A 20,618-nucleotide genomic window follows, 5' to 3' on the forward strand; every position below is an offset into this window, starting at 1 on the left:
TGTGTGTTTCCAAGTGTGCACATAAGTGCTTTATCCAGACAATGTCTGGGCATCTGAGGACAGCTTGCGGAAGTTGGTTCTCACCTACTACCATGTGGGTTCTGCAGATGGGACTCAGTTTACCAAGCTGGTAGAGTGCTTACGTATCATGCAGCAAGCACTGGGTTCAGCCTCCAACATTTTATAAACTGGGTGTGATGAGACATTCCTATAATCTTAGCACCCAGGAGGTGGAGGTTATCAATTCAGTTATCCTCAGAAGCTCAGGGTCATCCTTAGCATCATACAGAGTTTGGGGCCAGCCTGGAATACTGAAATACATTGTGGGAGGGAAGTTGGTACCTGTTCTGTCATAGAAAAGAAGAATTAGGAAAATGTCCAAGTCCTTATAAGCTCTTTTGTAGGGACTCATCCAGGAAGAAGTCTGTCTAGATCAGTGATCCTCAACCTTCCTGATGTTTCGACCCTTTAATACAGTTCCTCATGTTGAGGTGACCCCCAACCATCAAGTTATTTTTATTGCTACTTCATAACTGTAGTTTTGCTACTGTTATGAATCATAATGTAAACATCTGATATGCAGGATATCTGATATGTCCTCCCTATAAAAAGGTTATTTGACTCTGGAGAGGTCGTGACCCACAGGTTGAGAACCATTGGTCTAGGGAAAAAGAATGTGCACTCTGAACGAACCATAAGATTTTAAGATTGAAACTAGCAATATTGGAGGCTGGGCAATACTTTGAAGTTGGCATATTGGAAAAGTGTGGACAAGGAATTGTTTTATAAGAGACTGGCACATACTTTAAGTAAATACTGAATGATTTGAGTATCATGAGCCCATATCTCTGTTTCTTGCCCAATACTTGTTTTCTGCGTGCCTCTTGCGTTAATGAAAAGTTCCTGTACTTGCCTGACCTGAACCCCAGCTGTGGGGGGGTGTGATGAGAGGAAGGAAGACGTTAGAAGTGCTGTATTTTAAGAGAAATGAGACAGGAAAAGCCTTTCAAGGAGAAATCACCCAGGTATTTTAGACTAGAGCAGGGTATGTGTTGAAGGTAGTCACAGGAGAACCTTTTTTCTTCCCTCCCCCTATAAGGGAATACGAAGTTCTTTAAAATGTTCAAACAAATAGAGGAAAGGAAGATGGAGCAGGAAGTACCTTTCATTTCACCTTTAGACCTTTTTATTTGTTACTCTGTGTCTCTCTGTGTACATGTGTGTAGATATGTGCACCGGGACAAAAGATACACTTTTAATTCACCTGGTACCTGAAAAATGATAACATCGATCCAAGTACAAGTGCTCCCTTCCTGCCCCTTAGCCTCAGGACATAGTATATTCTGTTTCTGGAGATGAGTTCGCCTGGCAGACTGCACCTCATCTGGGTGGAGCCTTTATCTTGTTTGAGGCCGTGATTGTCTATCGCTGCACTTTGTTCCTTTCGGGCCACTTGGCAATGTTTTTGATTATTTTGACTTGGAAGGTGGTGACACTATCATGCACAGCACAGAGACCTCTAAAATAAAAACTCATCTGGCCCAAATGTCAGCAGCTGAAAAGCTGAGAAACTGGTTTAAAATACATAGCTGTGTATCAAACGATTGAGCTAGATAACTTTGCTAGCTAAGGTTGCATTGTCTGCAAACAACAGAAATGTGTCTATTTATGTACAAAGGGAAATGTGGTTGAAGCTGTTGGGTGGGTCCCAGATTCAGAGGAAGATCTGACCACAAACCCTGAGACAGGCAGAAGCTAATGAGGCTCTGTGAGTGTCCCTGGAAGAGGCCCTGGACCTTTATCTTCAGCAAAGTCCGTCAGCTTCACATTTAGACGAGACATTTCCTTGCTGTTGAGGATCTTCCATGAAGTGTGGGTGTGGGGTGTTTAATATTTCTAAGAGTTTCCAAAAGTTCCCTGAGGGATAAAACTGCTCCTGGTTGAAAATTGCTACCTTGGAATACTGACCTGTTTCTTAGGACTCTTACTCTCTGACCTCAGGAGAGAAAATCTTTATGGCCCAATTCTAGCTATTCACAGATCAATTTGTGGTGACAAAGAGTTGAACAGTGTCTTAGTTACCTTTCTGTAACTATGAGGTGACACCATGACCAAGGCAACTTACAAAAGAAATCATTGAGTTGTGAGCTTACATTTTCAGAAGGTGTGTCTGTGACCATCATGGTGGGGAACATGGCAGCAGGCAGTCAGACATAACACTGGAACGGTAGCTGAGAGCTTACATCCTCACCCACAAGTAGGAGGTAGTGAGAAAGTTAACTGGGAATAACAAGAATGTTTGAAACTCCGAAGTCTGTGCTCAGTGACTCACCTTCTCTAATAAGGCCACGCTTCGTAATCCTTCCTAGAGAGTTCCACCAACTGAGGACCAAGCATTCAAATTTTCTCATTCAAACTACCACTGACAGCAAAGATCTGGTTATGGAGAGAATGATTTTGAATCAAGATTGCTGCTCATTTGATATCAGTAATAGGCTTAACTAAATTAGATTTTCATGGGCCTCTTTTGCTATGTTAAGGAAATTGAACTTCTTACCTGGGGGTGGGTGACTGTTAATAAGTAATTCCAGCTAATAGAAGGATAGTTAGTAAGAAATCTTGTTTGTGGAGTCCAGGTCTGGGAACAATATCTGAAGTGGAAATATAGCATCCACAAATGAACTTGGAGTAACTAATGTTAAATAATAATGAATGAAAAGGATGCTCATATCCTTCAGAACCTGGTATCTGTCTGTTGCTCTGTGTTTGGAGAACCACGTTTGGAAAGGTTCTGGGTCCAGCTGGCTGCAAGGATAGGAAGAGAGCCTTCTATGTCTCAGTATGAATTGTTTTGTAAACTGACGGGGGTGGGGAGGACAGTTTAAAGGGTGATTGCAGGCTGGGGAGATGGCTTGTGGGTAAAGTGCTTGCTTCACAACCATGAGGACCTGAGTTCAGATCCCTAGCACCCACATAACAGCCTGATGGAGCAGCATATGACTTTAATCCCAGGGCTGGGAAGGTGGAGGCAGGAGACTCCCTAGAGTTTGCTGGCCAGCGATCTAGCTGAATTGGTAAGCTCCAGGTTCAGTGAGACATCTATCTCAAAATATTGAAAAAAAAATGAGGTGGAGAGTGATTGAGATATTAACCTTTGACCTCCACATCTGTGTGCACATATGTGTATTCATGTACAAGTATGTACACAAAGTTACTTTCTCAAGTAATTATGCCACTATTCAAAGTTTTCACATGCTTTTTTGTTGTTTTGTTTTATTTTGAGGCAAGGTCTTGATATCTATCTATCTATCTATATCTATCTATCTATCTATCTATCTATCTATCTATCTATCTATCTATCTCACAGCTTTGCTTAGAACTCTTAACGTTTTTTAAGTGTTTCGTTTATTGTGTGTGGTGGGTGCAGGCATGCCATGGTGTGCATGTGGAAAGTTAGAGGGAGTCGGATCTCTTTCCTGTAGGTCCTGGGAATGTAATTCAGGTCATCAGGTTTGGGCAAGCATCCATCCTCACTGCACCCACCATCTCCTGAGCCATGCTCTGGCCTGCTGATCTTCCTGCCTCCAGCTGCCAAGTGCTGTCAATTCAGCCTTGGCCTCGACCTCTGGGCCGCATGCTTCACTTTGTGAGAAAGCTTGATACTTTGTGGGAATACATGTACTCCAGGTCCTGAGCACTTACATGTACAACATGTGGAACATTCCAGATGCAAGGATGATTTTAATTGATTATATTCGGGTCTAGGAAGCATTAATAGGGCTCATAGTCCATTTCTAAATTATACTACTGTATGAAATTTGTGGGAGTTGGTTTACTTAGATCAGGCAACTAAGAGAAAACTGAGTTACTTTTTGGACAAGTGAATTTCCTTTTATAAGATTTGAGATTATTGAAAAGTAATTTTGAGCTGGGTGATGGTGGCACACGCCTTTAATCCCAGCACTTGGGAGGCAGAGCCAGGCAGATCTCTCTGAGTTTGAGGCCAGCCTGGGCTACAGAGCGAGATCAAGGACAGGCACAAAACTACACAGAGACCCTATCTTGAAAAACAAACAAACAAGCAAACAAAAAGTAATTTTTTTTATAGTATTCATTGTAATATAACCCTTAGTGATATTTTATATATATATTAGTATTTAAGAAAACAAATTACTGAGTGCCTGCTTTGTATAAAATACTGCTCTGTAGTACTAAGAATATTGCAATGAGAAAGATAGATAAAAATCCCCACACTCATGGCATTTACATTTTAATAAATAGTAATTAGTGAAACGTGTAACAGTGTGTGTTAAGTGCTGTTTTAACTAACAGAAAGGGGATGGGAAGCTAGTGATGGGTTTCTAGTTAGTCTTGAGTGTGGTGGTCAGCAGTGCTCATCTGGAAAGTATTTTGACAGGACACCTGGAAGAGGTGATGGAGCAAATGCTGAGAGCCCTGAAGGTGGTACCTTGTCCTTTGGAAAGAACCAGAGTGGAGTAGGAAAGAAAACACAGGCCAAGGCTGAGGATAGCGTACCTCAGTGGTGAGGAGCTTGTTTGGCATGCTTCAAGCCCTGGGTTAGACCCCACCTGACAAAAACCAAGTCCAGGTCACGTTGAAGTACAAATACAAAAGATGTAGGATCTCCAACTTGGGACGTAGAATGCTTGGCTAGTGTGCACAGAGCCCGCAGTTCTGTCTAGGCTCCGCGTTTGAAATGGGGAGGCATGGTATATACCTATAATCTTGGTATGTGTGATGTGGAGAAGGAAATTCAGGAAGTTCAAGGTCATTCTTTGCTTCATTGTGGGTTAGAGGCCAGCGTAGGCTAGGTAGAAGATAAAGGCTCTCATACTCGATCCTCTGGAAGAGGAGCCAATGCTCTTCACCACCGAGCCATCCTCTGCAAGTTTCAGTCTTTATTTCTATTATTACTGGGGCAAAGGCAAAGTTTCCTTATGTCCAGTATTAGTGTGGGAACTGGTAATGACTGGCTTTACACTGAAGCGAGGTTGGAAACCAGTGGCAGGTTTGCAGCCAAGGATCACCTTGGCAGCCATGTGAGAAACAGGACAAGAGAAGAAACAAAAAGCCAATGAAGATAGTTAACTCTTCAGGTTAAAAAAAATGGCAAGGTAGATAAGATGCCTTGGAGCTGCTGAGAGTCAGTTTCTGGATGTGCTTTGAAAATGGAGCCAGCATTGCCCGGCAGATAAGATACCACTGACAAGATGGAGTTGTCATTAAACTGGAGATGACTGCTGGGGGAGCAGGGATCAGAGATTGGTTCCGAATGTGTTGATTTATCAGTGTTCATTATGAAATGGAGATGTCTCCATGCCTTTTTTAAATTGATGACCTGATTTAGATGCAGCGATTTAGTCTGGTAATAACAACGGAAATATTTTTGTATGGTTATCTTTTAGCTTATGCATAGATGATTATTACAGGATGAATTGTGAGTTGGGGCCATCCAATTGGCTTGTGATCCCCCACCCAAATCTGCCACCTTTCTCCTACTTCCTGTAGGAAAGATCATCTTTGCTCAGGCTTCATTTTACAAGTACATTTCCTGTGGGCAGTTTTAATGAGGCTAGTCTTTACTGACGTTCATTTTAAGACTTGCTTGCTCTCTCTCTCTCTCTCTCACACACACACACACACACACACACACACACACACACACACACACACACACACACACATTGTTAGTTCTGTAGTTTGCATTCTCTGTATGGGCAGAATACTCTGTTGTTCAAAGCCAGTGACTGCTTCTTTAGCTTCTATGCTAGAGATGGAATGTAAAAGTTGTCTAGAAACACATTTAATAGGCTGGAGAAATGAAATTATACAAGGGGATGGAGATGGCTCAGCAGTTAAGAGCACCCGATGTTCATGCAGAGGAACTCTTTTTCGTTCCCAGCACCCATAGTGGTTCTCTGCTATCTTTAATCCGGGTGGAGGGGATCTGGCGCCCTCTTCTGGCCTCTATAGGTACCAGATAATCATGTGGTGCTCATGCGTGCAGGCAACACACATCCAGAGAAAGTTAAACAAGTTAAATTTTTAAAAGTTAGACTGCTTTGACCTTTGTAAAGCACATAGGATATAAATTGCTTGTTCTCAATACCTTTTTGGTAGTTAAAAAAATCTGACTGACATTCAGAGAATTTAGATTAAAATTTTTTGGATAATACATTGGTTCTCTAACATACTTTAAAAATTTTTTGAAGTTCTATTTATTTTTATGTTTATGAATTTTTTGCCTGCATGTATGTCTGTGCACTACATACTTGAAGTGTTTGTGAAGGCCAGAAGAGGGTGTCAGATTCCCCAGAACTGGAGTTACAGACACTTGTGAACCACTGTGTGGGTGATGGGAATCGAACCTGGGTCCTCTGGAGGAGCAGCTAGTGCTTTTAAGTGCTCATGTGTCTCTTCAGACTCTGTGTACAGATACAGCCCATCACTGGGACTCTCTGGTTTATGAGTTGTTTCTTCTTTTCCCTCCCTGCCTTCATTTCCTTTTCACTTTGGAAGCAGGGTCCAGTACATACCTTAGGCTGGCCAGGGACTCACTCTGTAGCCCAAACAGCAGTCCACCTGCCTCTGCCTCTGCTTCCCGAGTACTGGCAGTAGGCATGTGAGCCACCACACCAGGCTGGATTATTTTTCACAGGTAACATTATGCTTCAATGTTCTCTGAAATGAAAACTACAAATTTCATTGGTTTGGGCAGTTAAACTGATATGGTAATTTGTATTTGTAGGTAGCTTGTTTTTTTAGAATGTCTGAATTTATTTATTTAATGTTAAGTTGTTCAACCTTTAAATAACCTTTATATGACATAGCTATCTCATTTTTATTAGTGTTTTTATATACCCTAGAGGTCAGCCTGTTCTACAGAACAAGTTCCAGGACAGGCTCCAAAGTTACACAGAGAAACCCTGCCTCAAAAAACCAAAACCAAACAAAGAAATACAAATGGATATAGCCTGTTGTGGTGGGGCGTGCCTTTAATCCCGCCACTTGGGAGGCAGAGGCAGGAGGATCTCTGTGAGTTCGAGGCCAGCCTGGTCTACAAATCAAGTTCCAGGATAGCCAGGACTTTTAAACAGAGAAAGTCTGTCTCAAAAAAAGAAAAGAAAAAAGAAAGAAAGACTGGATATAACACAGTAGAGTAATGGCAGTGGTAGAGAGGATGAGGAATTCCTAAGTAGTTAATTTGTTTTCAAATGTAAGCAGTGTCTGCCTGTAGGTAATCTGGTGTGAGATACAACTGTGTTTTTGTAAGCACATCACAGCTGAATATTTCACTCCTCTCCTCTTCCTCCCTTAAACTTGCCCGCTTCTGTGTCCCCTGTGTCCCCATTCCCTACAGCGTCCCCTGCTGGCTGTGGTGGAGATTGGTGCGCTGTGAATTGCACAATCACCTAAGTGAGTACCAGAAGCGTCTAGGACACCCTGGCAGCTGACTGCTTGCTTTCACCAGGACTAGGGATCTTTGTCTGAATTTCCTGCCCAGGTAATACTCTTCCCCAGTTTTGTTTTCCTTCCTATAAGCACGTATTGTGCCCCACATAAAGATCATTTCATTTTTGTCAAATTAGGTAGTTACACGTTCATGTAAATCCTTTTAGAATTAATGCCTTTTTCTTTTCTTTCTTTCTTTTTTCTTTTTTTAATTTAATTTACATGGTTTGGCAACTCAGAAAGTTGTAACCATCCTTTCCTGATGTTGCAAAAGGGAGTTTTATCATTTATGGCCAGCTGTTTTGCAGTGGTAATTAGCTTCAATGTTTTAATGGGTATGTACGGCTTCCCAGGCTAATGGGATTACTGAGGTGTGAAGAATTTTTTTTTTATCATAAAAATGTTTTGATAACTTCTCATTCTTCATTGAAGGCCTTAAGAGTTTGTGTTTAATATTAATTGTATCCTTTATCATTTAAATGGAGAGTCATAATTGTGGAAGTGGAATCAGTTTGCAGTTTCGCAGCCTTTGCTCCATTCTGTTCTTACCTTCTGTGTCTCTTTTGAAGATTCATTATCAGTGGAGAGCTGTGCCACTTGTTCACAGTTGCAGCTAATTGGGACACTCAGATAAAAGGATTGCGGAGCCAAGAGGTGAAGGCTAGCCTGGGCAGGGTATGCAGACACAGGCACATCAGGTCCAGACGAAAGACAAAAAAGTCACTTTAGTGAAATTGTCTAACTGACTGCATAGCTGCCCTAGGGGTAATGGGCAGTTAGTAAGCTTGTTTCCATTTGCTATTCAGCAGTTATTTTGGGACCTTGGCCTGGCTGGTTCACCATTCTTGTCCATCTTGACTCCATGTAGGCATTTAGGAATCTGGATCACACTGCAAAATGCCAGACTTTTAGACACTTTTGAAATTCATTTAAGTGTCTTGATAATTCAGATTTTTTTTTGTTGGCATTCAAGGATGATTCTGATTTTATATATATATATCTGGGACAGGTATGGATGAAATATAGTCATAATCACAATCCATTGCATTTTCTCCCTTGCACCTCTTTAACAACTATTGGCTCCTCCAGTCAGGGCTTATCTTATTGGAGATGAGGCATTATGATTGTATTCTATTTTTTTTTTTTAAGCTGAGGACCGAACCCAGGGCTTACCAGTGAGCTAAATCCCCAACCCATATTCTATTCTTTTGATTTTTGTTAAGATGCATTTATTTTATGTGTATGGGTGTTTTGCTTACATGTTTGTCTGTGAACCATGTGGGTGCCTGGTGCCCATGGAAGCCAGAAAAGAGCATCACATCTCCAGGAATTGGACTCATAGAGGGTTCTGAGCAGCCATGTGGGTGCTGGCAATGAACCAGTGTGCTCTTAACTGCTGAGCCTCTCTCCAGAACTGTAGTCTGGGTTTAAAGCATTTTGTGTGTCATTACTCGGGTTATTTCCAGGTTAATTCTTTTTTATTTACCTCCTGATGCTCTTCCTTTCTTCCCAATCCTGGGGATGGACCCCAGGACCAAGTACATGCTAGGGTATCCCCAGCCCTTGAAGTTTGTTTTTGTTTTTGAGACAGGGTCTCACTAAGTTTCCCAGACAGGCAGGCCTTGAACTGACTTTGCATCCTACATACATCCTGAATTTGTGTAGCCTCTTAGGGAGTTGGATTGCAGGCTTGTGCCACCAGACCCAGGTTAGCTCTCCATTTGAATCAGTCCTAATTCCTTTTTATTAGATGGCCCTCACATTTACAGATAGTTTTTACATTGTCTGTGGTGTCTTCCACTCTGTGTGCCTAGTGACTGTTCCCAGAAGAGGCAGTTGATCCCTGGGATAGAGTTGAGACTGTTTGGGCTGTCAGTTAGGTACAGAGAACTGGATCTGGGGCCTCTGCAGGAACAGCAAGTGCTCTGAACCACTGTGCCATCTCTCTAGGCTCTCTCCAGTCTGTCCTCTTGTTCTGAAGTTAAGACTTAGAGACTATTTGGCACACATTTGAATATCTGCTCTCACTATCCAGATTTAATTATCAGAGTTTTTTGCGACCAAATGTTTTCATTTCTTTTTAGTCTTACAGTTCTTTATTCTATCCTTAGCACTATTTACCAGAGCTGTTTCAAATGCTAGTCTGACTTAATTTCTTGCTAAATCTTTTGATGATTCATGTTGAAATTTTAAAGAAATGCTTGTGTATAACAGATTTTTTTCCCCCTGACGAATTTTTTTTTTGAAACAGGGTCTGTCTACATAGCCCTTAGTATCCTAAGGATACTAAGCTGGCCTCAAACTCACAGACATTACCTGCCTCTGCCTCCTGAGTGCTTGGGATTACAGGCCTCAAAGAATTCTTAAGATTGAACTTCAGTTCATAAAATTCATGAAAGTTGGCAGTATTGACAATGGGGCCAAGGGTCCAGTTTCATGTCCTTTTTGTTTTGACTCCTCCCCTTCCTGGATTGAGCCACAGTCGTGTCCTTTCGGATATGAGAACCCTGACTCATGGAAAGAGTCCTTTCTGTTTGTTTTTTCTCAAGGCATATCATTTCTTTCCGATGAAATGCCTTCCACTACAGTGTGATGTTCTATGTTATAATACATCTGCTTATGGCCGCTATGTAAAGGACACGTCATAAACCTTGAACACACTGCTGCATCTGTCTGAATGTTGTCTCTGTCTTTTTTGGGGTGGAAACTTTCCCTTAAAGCATACCTGTGGGGGTGCTTTCCCAAAGTTGTCTTGTTTTATTTTTTGTGACAGGATTTCTCTGTGTAGCCCTACTGCCCTGGAACTTGTTTTGTAGACCAGGCTGGTCTCGAACTCACAGAGATCTGCCTGCCTCTGCCTCCCAGTAGTGGTATACACCTTTAATCCCAGGACTCAGAGGCAGGCACCCTACCTCCTTTTTATCCTGTTTCTTTTGTGTGGTAGCATTGCATGCACTAGGGGCTCTTCTCTAATAATAAGCAGTGACTATGTCTTGTTCTAGTTTCTGCAGAGCCAGCTGAGCTTTCCCATGAAGGAGAAGTGTGGGTTTTTGCCACACCTGACATTTCAGCAGTCTAGATACCCAGATTTTAATCAATGGTCTGTCTATTTTTTTTTTTAACGTGATTTTGTTCTTTTTCTTCTTTCTTTTCTTTTTTTTTTTTTTTTAAGATTTTTTTTTAAATTTATTATGTATACAGTGAGTGTTCAGTCTGCAGGCCAGAAGAGGGCACCAGATCTCATTACAGATGGCTGTGATCCACCATGTGGTTGCTGGGAATTGAACTCAAGACCTCTGGAAGAACAGCCAGTGCTCTTAACCTCTGAGCCATCTCTCTAGCCCGGTCTATTTTTAATGTTAGAAACATCTTCATATTTTTTGACAAAAAAATCATGCAAACAGAACAGGATGTATCAGTGCATAGAACACAGCTTGCCGGAGGCCACTAAGAACATACAGCAGATGACAGCTGATATTCAACAGGTCGACACTCCAGATGGCGAACTCTCTGATGGGAGCCCCACTATCAAAGTCCCTGTGGTCACTGGCTGTGGAGACTGGTGGTTTCAGTCTGTAATTATCATGTGCTGCCGCAGCTCCTTCCTAAGAAGAACAGCCGTGGCTTCTCTCCACAGGCCGTTAGTGATGGGTTTTACATGGTCTATGGCCCCCAGTATCTTCTGTGCTTCACGTGCTTACGCTGAAAAACTGGCTATTCAAAATTGTTTGATTTCCCTAGCATTTACAAAATTAGCCATGCTGAGCAGATACTGTGAATTGAGATTGAAAAATAGGTTGGGAATTTAGCTCCGAGTAGCAAGCACAAAGCCCTGGGTTCGGTCCTCAGCTCAAAAAAGGAAAAACAAAGTAGAGAGACATTTTCTTCTGTGGTGCAGCCACTGGTAAGGTGCCATGCTCCCATCCGTGCTCCCATAGGCAGTGGACAGCCTCTCACCCGTGCTCCCATAGGCAGTGGACAGCCTCCCACCCGTGCTCCCATAGGCAGTGGACAGCCTCCCACCCGTGCTCCCATAGGCAGTGGACAGCCTCCCACCCGTGATCCCATAGGCAGTGGACAGCCTCCCACCCGTGCTCCCATAGGCAGTGGACAGCCTCCCACCCATGCTCCCATGGGCAGTGGACAGCCTCTCACCCGTGCTCCCATGGGCAGTGGACAGCCTCCCACCCGTGCTCCCATGGGCAGTGGACAGCCTCTCACTCGTGCTCCCATGGGCAGTGGACAGCATCCCACCCGTGCTCTCATAGGCAGTGGACAGCCTCCCACCCGTGCTCCCATAGGCAGTGGACAGCCTCCCACCCGTGCTCCCTTAGGCAGTGGACAGCCTCCCATCCGTGCTCCCATAGGCAGTGGACAGCCTCCTACCCGTGCTCCCATAGGCAGTGGACAGCCTCCCACCCGTGCTCCCATAGGCAGTGGACAGCCTCCCACCCGTGCTCCCATAGGCAGTGGACAGCCTCCCACCCGTGCTCCCCTAGGCAGTGGACAGCCTCCCACCCGTGCTCCTGTAATCAACCTTTATTGAACTCATTGAGTCACCAAAACAAGACATGAACGTAGGAGAGAGACTGGTTGGGAAAAGGCAGGAAGGAGTGGGAGGGAAGCAAGGGGGAGAGGTGGAGTGAATAGGTCAAAATATGTTACATACGTGTGTGAACGTGTTTTCATGAAACCCAGTATGCTTAGTTAGTCTATGCTGGCCCTGGCTCTTACACCATTAAAAAAAAAAATACCTTTTCACAGTGAATTGTGTTTGTCCATTTGTTGGAAGTCAGTTCACTATAAGTTTGGATCTGTTTCTGAATGCTGTATTGTTTCCTTGACCCGTTGTTTATTACACTGATATCAGGCTAATTTGGTTACTCTTTTTGATAATTTGGTTATCTTTTTGATAAATACTGAATTGGTAGAATGCTGCTAACTTTGTTCATCTTTTTGAAAGCTATTTTGGGTCTTCTGCATTTCTATATGAATTCTAGAATAAGCATGTTATTCCTACCACAAATCCCGATGAAACTTTATTTTTCGTTATCTTGAACCTTTGTCTATTTGGGGAGAATTGGTTTCTTAACAATACTGAGTCACGAAGCCACTTACAGCTTTTTAGATCTTTAATTTATACGTGTTACATACCCTTTTAAATGTTATACCTCAACATTTCATAGTTTCTAGAGCCATGTGTTGACACACCTGTAATCCCAGCAACCTTGCCTGGTAACCTGAACTTCTTCTCTCGAGAACAATTGCTGAAATTTGTCCTATGACTTCTGCACAGGGGCATTTGTACACAGCTGCACAAATGCGTGTGCACCCCTCCCCCCCCATAGTAAAAATAAGCTCTTGAAAGGGAAGGAAGGAAACAGCTACCTTGAGACGAGAGTGCTGGTGTACAGGAGGTTAGGCCCAGAGGACAAGGCATGGCTTTGGGTGAAGGAGAGCGTGGATGGCTCTGTAGAAGGGCCTCGTTTGTCTTAGTTTCAGTTGGAGGGAACTTAATGGTCATATAGTGTATTTCATGGACTGTGAAAAGATGTAATTATTTGTAGATTAGATGAATAATCTGGCAGTCTATCAGATTTAGAAAAGTCATTCCAAAAGTATCCTTTCTTGTTGACTTTCAAATGTGGTATAGCCAGGTGTGGAGGCACTAGGGAGGCAGAGGCAGGCAGATCTGTGAGTTCTAGGCCTGCCAGGGCTATGTAGTGAGACCCCCGTCTTAAGACAAAACAAAAGACCAATGGTTTAAAGGAACTTTATCTTTCTAGAAATAGTGTTAGGAATACAGTGAGGCATAAGCTTATATAATGATGATACCTTTGATATGTCTGCATATGTAATGCTTTTTTTGTGTGTGCTAGGGTATCAAACTCAGGACCTTATGCTTGTTAGGTAAGAGCTCTGCCATGGAGCTGCATCCTTGGCTCTGAATTGAATTTGAGCCTTGTAAAGACAAGCAGCCTTGAGATTCTAACAAATGATTGTGTTTTTGTGCTAATTTATTTTAAGGTTTTTGTGTATGTCCAGTTTAGGAGAATTATGTAGCTAGAGTTTTCCTACCTGGCCCACGGTCAGGACAAATCTCTCTCACCCGCCACCCGCCAGTCCCACAGCTGCTCAGGCACAACTGAGGAAACACACAGAGACTTATATTACTTGTAAACCGTATGGCCGTGGCAGGCTCCTTGTTATCTACTTCTTCTATTTTAAATTAACCCATTTCTGTTAGTCTATAAGTTGTCACGTGGTTTGTGGCTTACCGGTACCTTACATCTTGTTTGTCATGGGGGTGGCTGGCAGTATCTCCCTGCCTCAGCCTTCCACTTTCCTGAATTCTCTTCTCTGCTTGTCCCGCCTATACTTCCTGCCTGGCTGCTGGTCAATCAGTGTTTTATTTATTAACCAATCAGAGCAACACATTTGACATACAGACCATCCCACAGCAGAATTAGAATATTGAGAAGAATCATTTTGAAGACTTCTGTTCTAAAATGTTGATTTGTTTCTTAGTCACAATTGTTATCAGTCAGTTTGATCCTGAGGTAGTGTATCAGTTAGTGTTTTAGGGGGAAAGGACAGACAGAACATGTTAGTGCTATGTCAACTCTAGATAACTCACTGTAAATTAAAGATTATTTCAAAGTCTTTTAATGTGTACCCATGTTTGCGGTGCTTCTTAGGAAAGAGTGGTGGGCACTCACCGAAGATGTATTTACTTATTAATAATAAATTCTAAAAATTCAACAAAAATAAAATAACAAATTTGAAGTGATTTTATTCATTTTTAGAAAAAGGATCTCTCTATATAGTCCTTGCTGACCCAGAACTCACTCTGTAGACCAGGCTGGCCTTAGACTCAGATCTGCCTGCCTCTGCCTCCCAAGTGCTGGGATTAAAAGTGTGCGCCACTGCACCTGTCTAGTTTTGTTTTCTGTGTGGCTAAACTTAATCATTTCTCAGTGCAGCCATTATTTGCCTTTCTGTGTAAAAACCTTTAACAATTTGCAAATATATGGACCCCATCTAAGAACTGCAGTTCGGATACCTACTAGAAAAAATGTCTAATTCAACAGTTTAACATGTATTGTTAAATCTCTGTAAAATCTACACTTCCATGCTCTACTGAGAAATACAGTCACCTAAATGCTTGCTTGTAATTACAGCTGTTACTTGGTAACATATTTTCGAGATGCAAATGAGCTCTTAGAAGAATAGTGCAGGTGTGTGACTAAGAATATACACCACAGTCCGAAGCATGCTTTATGAGTGTTTAGAGTAGTTAAATGCATATTTACTGCTAGGATCTTAAAACAGTGTCTTGGAGTGTTGTATAGATGTGAAGTAGACACAAAAGAAGGAAGGTGGGCTGTCAGAAGAGGGCATATAAGCTTATGTTCTATGATTCTTTGCTTTGCTTTTTTTTGTTTGAGAGGATGGCCTCCAACTTACTATATAGCCCAGGCCGGCCTTGCACATCTGCTCCTTCTGTCTCGGTCTCCTAAGAATTACAGGCTTAAGCAACTAGGGTCTTTTCTTGTCTTTTCTGAGACAGGGTTTCCCTGGGTAGCCTTGGCTGTCTTGGAACTCAATCTGTAGACCAGGCTGGCCTTGAACTCAAAGCATACAGCATCTAATATTCTCCCCCCCCACCTTTTTTTTTTTTTTTGCCAGAGCTGAGGATCGAACCCAGGGCCTTGTGCTTGCTAGACAAGCACTCTACCACTGAGCTAAATCCCCAACCTCTAATATTCATTTTAGCTCTAAAAATTTTTGTTGTACATTATATTTAACTAAATATGGTTTGTTTCACAAATAACAATCTCACGTTGCTTTGGCAAATAAACAACTATATGGTATTGGAAGTTTGTTTGTTCTTATTTTTGATTTTTAAACATTTTTATTCATTTTTGTGTTGGGCCTGTGTGTGCTCCTGAGATCAGAGACAACTGTGGGGGTCAGTTCTCTTCTTTCTGCTCGTGGGTCCAGGGATTAAACTCCAGTTGCCAAGTGTAGGGCGGGCACCTGTGCCTGCTGAGCCCTCTCACCAGTTCCTGTTTCATGTTTGAGACTGTCTTCCGGTCTAGGCCATCTTTGCATTCTTCATCCTGCACCTTAACCTTCAAGTGCCCAGGTTCCAGGCATATACCACTCTGGAGAGCTGTTCTTGTTCTGAAACTGTAAAACCAATTTGATGAAAAATTTATAGTGTGTGGTGTCAGGTATAAAGATGTATGTCTTCCAAGTTACAGTGTATTGCATCAAGTTTTATGAAGCCTAAATCATTTGTAAAGAAAATTAGGGTAATTTTTATGTAATCCGTGTAGTGTTCATATTCTTATATTTTTGGTTGTGAACCTAGCCTTTAATGGCTGAGCTATCCCTCCAGCCCAGTGTTCATATTCTTTATTCAAGCCATATCACAGTATTAATAGCTCTGAAACTCCCTGAGTTTCTGTGTTAGGCCTATTCCATAATCTTATATGTTCTAACTTGGAAAGTCTCAGAATCCCCTTTCTGAGGAGATGCTGTTATCATTTCCCTTTTACATATAAGGAGTCTGAGGCATATACTAGGTAGTGAGTGGCCTCTTACCTGCCATGTGTTTATGATGTACTCCCTTAATCAAATGGTTAATCTTTGATTATATCAAACTTGTCTTTGTTTTCCCTAAATCATTACTTAATGCAGCATTTTAGACATAATTTAGATGATAATTTTGTATTGATTATAAAATGTAATTTAGGTGAAATTCATTTGAAGTTTTAATCTAATTAATCTTTTCCAATAAAAAATCAGGAGTCAGCTATCAGGGTAAGAACCTGAAAGATCAGAGAAGCAGGGAGCAGCCACCAGTAACTCCTACCTCTTCCGTTCCTCCATCCAAAAGGGCTGAGATCCTCTCTCAGCCCCGCCTTACTACTTCCTATATTCTATCTGTCTTGAGTCCTCCAAAATTTCTGTGGTTAAATTTGGTAACCTAGTGGCTAGCTCTGCCCTCTGACTCCAAGCAAGCTTTATTATCAGAACATGATCAAAATATTACACAACATTTTCCCCTTTTCATCTAAGTAAAAGGGAAGATTTTAATTATTACAGTAAAACTATATACAATAAGTATAATAGCTATATACAAATATATACAGGCAATAATTACATTAACAATGTCCAGTCCATTTATATTTGCCAAATTCAGAGAAAATACTCCATTATCTGTCCTATCTTGGTGAGTCCAAAGTGTTGTATCTAAATCACTTTCTATGCTGACTTGTATTCCCAACCCCAAACTATCTTTTTATGTTTCTCGACCTTATATATTTTATACCTCTTTTGTGACTTTCTTTTCTGAATTTGGTAACAAGGAAAATTAGGCTTGGTGGTGGTGGTGCATGCCTTTAATCCCAGCACTCGGGAGGCAGAGGCAGGTGGATCTCTGTGAGTTCAAGGCCAGCCTGGGCTACAGTGAGTTCCAGGATAGGTGCAAAGCTAAATATAGAAACCCTGTCTCAAAAAACAAACAAACAAAAAGGAAAACTATGACTATCTAGTCTTCAGTTACATTAGCAACCTGAGAAGGATATAATATTGCCTGAGTTAACAGGAAGTGCAGAGTAAACAATTTCTAAAACTAAGAAACAAGAGAAACTGTTGGCTGCCTGGACAGTCACTCAGGGTTCCTCTGTAGTGTTGGGGCATCCAGCTTCGGCCTACAGGCCTAGCATGTCCAACAGACTTTTCTGTGAAGCAGGAATGTTAGAGGGCTGTCGTGCCTTGTCTTGGCAAAGTTCAGCAGTCACTTTCTTTTGTGTCCTCTTTGTCCAGTTTGGACAACATACTGTCAGCAGTTGAGGCAAGGGCAATTTCTAGCCCAGTAGTTAACTTGCCACAAAGAAAGTAAGCTCCATATGGAGTTTCTTTGATGTCCATCATCTTCTCTGACATAGATTGGTGCTGCCAGGAGCAGACATGTCTCATTGTCATAACAAACCTTATAAAACATCTTAAATGCCATATTCTGTAGATCTCTGAAGTATTTGAAGATAACCTGTCTATCTAAAATATATGTTTGACCTTGAAAACATACCTAACATGACTATAAGTTTGATTTTAGTAAGTGACTACTAGCCTGCATTTCTTTATTATTCTAAGTAGTTTGTAATAATTTTCAAAGACTAGAAATATACATTACATTGTTAAATGAGCTGCTTAGGTACAATACCTTAAACAAGAGTAGAAAGGTATGTATAGTATGTTCCAACAAAAATAACCTTAAATTTGTATCAGTATACAAAAATATCTTAAACAAGAGTAGAATCATAAATATAACAAAAATAACCTCATTTGTATCAATATACAAAAATCCATACCAGTGTAAAATATTTAAGACTAGAAGTTGCTTTTTTGGTTTAAAAGTAGAGCCAATAATCTACCCTTTTACTCTATCATTTCTATATACCCCCTTTTTCTTTTCAGAATGAGACCCTGGAATCTAGTCTCCTTTGTTCAGCTTTTTTCTTGACCATTACCAATAGCAATTGTAACCAACCCCCCTAAACAATGACAATTATCCATAACCCACTAAACAACCAAAAACCACTCACCCACCTCTTGGGAATGTTGGCATCATGTTCTTAAAATTACTTCCTGTTGTCTGGGGGTGATGGCATGTTTAGGGGACCATGAAAAGAACTGGGATAATTATCAAGTCCTGGGAGAGCTAGCTGTGTATCATTTGTTGTCCAGGCTCTATGTAATAGGAAAGTACAGGACTTGTCTGTGAGGCTGGACCATTTTAGCTAGCCACCTTGAAATTGTCCTGAGCAGTTTGTAGTTCAAAGCTGATCTTTGGGTGGTGTTTGTCAGCTTAGTGGCATTACCATATTCCAGGTGGAATTGTCATTGTTGGGCCTCATCATCCTTTTGGAAACTTCAAAGATTACTGTTAGGCATGGTCATGGTTCACTGCAGAAAACTTAAACATTTTAAATGTCATATGTAGCAGACCTCGAAGAAGTTAAAAGACCACAATTTGTTATATACATCCAGAGTACAAAAACTTAAATTCTTAGTTACCTGATAGAGACTCAAACCAGAAATCATGTACAAGAAGCTAGCTGAAGTTTTTCTAGAGTTAGTTAGTACTCTGACCATTAATACCATTACATTACATTTAATATATATATATATTAATTGTATAAATTTTAAGATAATATTTATACCTTCAGAAAAGTTTTAAAGAGTCAAAATAAAACCAAAGAATTATGAGATTAGTGGCAATAGAATAGTCCCTTAATTTTGGTTTCTCTTCTCTTCCATATTAGGTGGCTCTTCTGACATGAGACGGAGATTTTGGATTTTTCTTAAACAAGCATCCTTGGGTTTAGAGAAGGAGAGAGCCATGCTTCAGTTCTAAAGCCAACTTTAATTTTTAATTGGACTGGGGCTACAAAAAGACCATTTGCCTTATATATCTGTAGAAAACAAACATTTGGGAAAATTTATGAAATTTTATCCTGTTGAAAGCTTAATATACCAATAGGCCAATTTACTCTTTTTCTTGGGACATTTTCTCTGGATGATTTGTTGTTTTTCCTTTTCTTTCTTTTTTTTTGATTTTTAGAGATGAGGTTTCTCTGTATAGCTTTGGAGCCTGTCCTGGAACTCACTCTGTAGACCAGGCTGGCCTCGAACTCACAGAGATCCACCTGCCTCTGCCTCCCAAGTGCTGGGATTAAAGGCATGTGCTACCACTACCCAACTGCTCTTTTCCTTCAGATGCCTTATTTGTCCAGTGGTCTTTAGATTTCTTAGTTGAATGCCTTCATTCTCCTGTAAAGACAAAAACAAAACCCTGTCTCACCCTAACTTTGGGAATTTCCTTTTTGGTGGGTTATATCTAATGAATGAAAGGCATTTGTTAGTCTTGTAAGTTGCTTTAGATTGAATGGTCATGCTGTTTGTTGAACTATCACCTCTTGTAATCAAGAGGTCTCTCCTGTTCAAACCTAATCTTTATCAATTTTGATGGTATCCATAACTTTTCTTCTCCTGTGAAACAAAACAAAGCCTCTTCCCCAACGTAACACATATCCTGGTTTCTATTCTGAAGTCAATACATCCTTAAAGTATAAAGGTTGATTTAATTCAGCAGTTTTTTTTCTATTGTCCAGTCTCTCCACAGCTGTCATTCTGTTTTTATTAGCATTAAAAATTAAAAGTTAATAAAGCATGTGCAATCTGTCTCTGCGGGTCTTTATTACTCCTTTCTGTTTATTAAGCATATTTTTTTAAGAGTGTGATTAGATTTTTCTATAACTGCTTGCCCTGTAGGATTGTGTGGTATACTTGTAATAAGGGTCCCAGTTAATTTCTGAATAACCTTGGGGATGCCTATCATCTAGTAGTCATTCTTGAATGGTAACTGGATAAATTAAGGTTGGGTGGCTCCTCTTCAGTTTCATAATGCAATGGTGTGGTAACTTTTCTAAACTCCTGAGTGTGCGAATATTTTTCTTAGTTCCATTAGTCTATCTTTCTAAGGATTTTATCTTATCAGTCAATTTTTTATATTTGGCACTGATATCAAACAACCTTTTTAGGGGTAAAACAAGAATTACCAAAATGATAATTGACGTTTGTCAATCCCAGCTAAGTTGATTATCCCTTCATTTAATTATTCCATTTTCAGATCATCCATTATGGAACTACACAGAGACCTAACTCGTAATGTTTCCCATTTTTAACATGGAGGAAAACCCCTCTTCTCTCTCTCTCTCTCTCTCTCTCTCTCTCTCTCTCTCTAGCTAATTCTCTGCTTTAAGAATTCCTAGGTGTCTCACCAGGTCTACTGATGATGACAGTGAAGTGTAAGGCTGGTTGTGGCTGCCTAACATGTCTGGGCAGAGAACGCAGGCAGTGCTCAGTCCAGCTGAGGACAGCTGCTGCTGCTAGCACATGGTTGTGAGCTGAGAGTATGTGGCAGTTGCCCAAGTGGGTGTTGGAGGTGTCTACCCTAGTGTGGCAGCAGTCTGAGGAGGGGGTCCGGGGAAGCCCACAGCCCATGAGGCAAAGAAGCCAAAAGCCAGCTGTCTGAAAGGTGGACACGGGAACGCGTACAACGCGTACAAGCA

General features: G+C 41.2%; 1 protein-coding gene across 3 annotated transcripts in view; it reads left to right on the top strand.

Moving 5' to 3' along the window:
* The window catches only part of Uhrf1bp1l (UHRF1 binding protein 1 like), a 74,459-nt gene that overhangs the window by 2,059 nt on the left and 51,782 nt on the right, over positions 1-20,618 (top strand). Inside the window, exon 2 of one of the 3 annotated variants that reach the window (XM_036169610.1) lies at positions 7,382-7,525. The exons of the other annotated variants lie outside the window; for them this stretch is intronic. The gene's annotated coding sequence lies outside the window, so the exon portion shown is untranslated. The remainder of the gene's footprint in view (positions 1-7,381; positions 7,526-20,618) is intronic. 3 annotated transcript variants of the gene reach the window in all.

This window comes from Onychomys torridus, chromosome 20 (assembly GCF_903995425.1).
Source record: "Onychomys torridus chromosome 20, mOncTor1.1, whole genome shotgun sequence".
Lineage (NCBI taxonomy): Eukaryota > Metazoa > Chordata > Mammalia > Rodentia > Cricetidae > Onychomys > Onychomys torridus.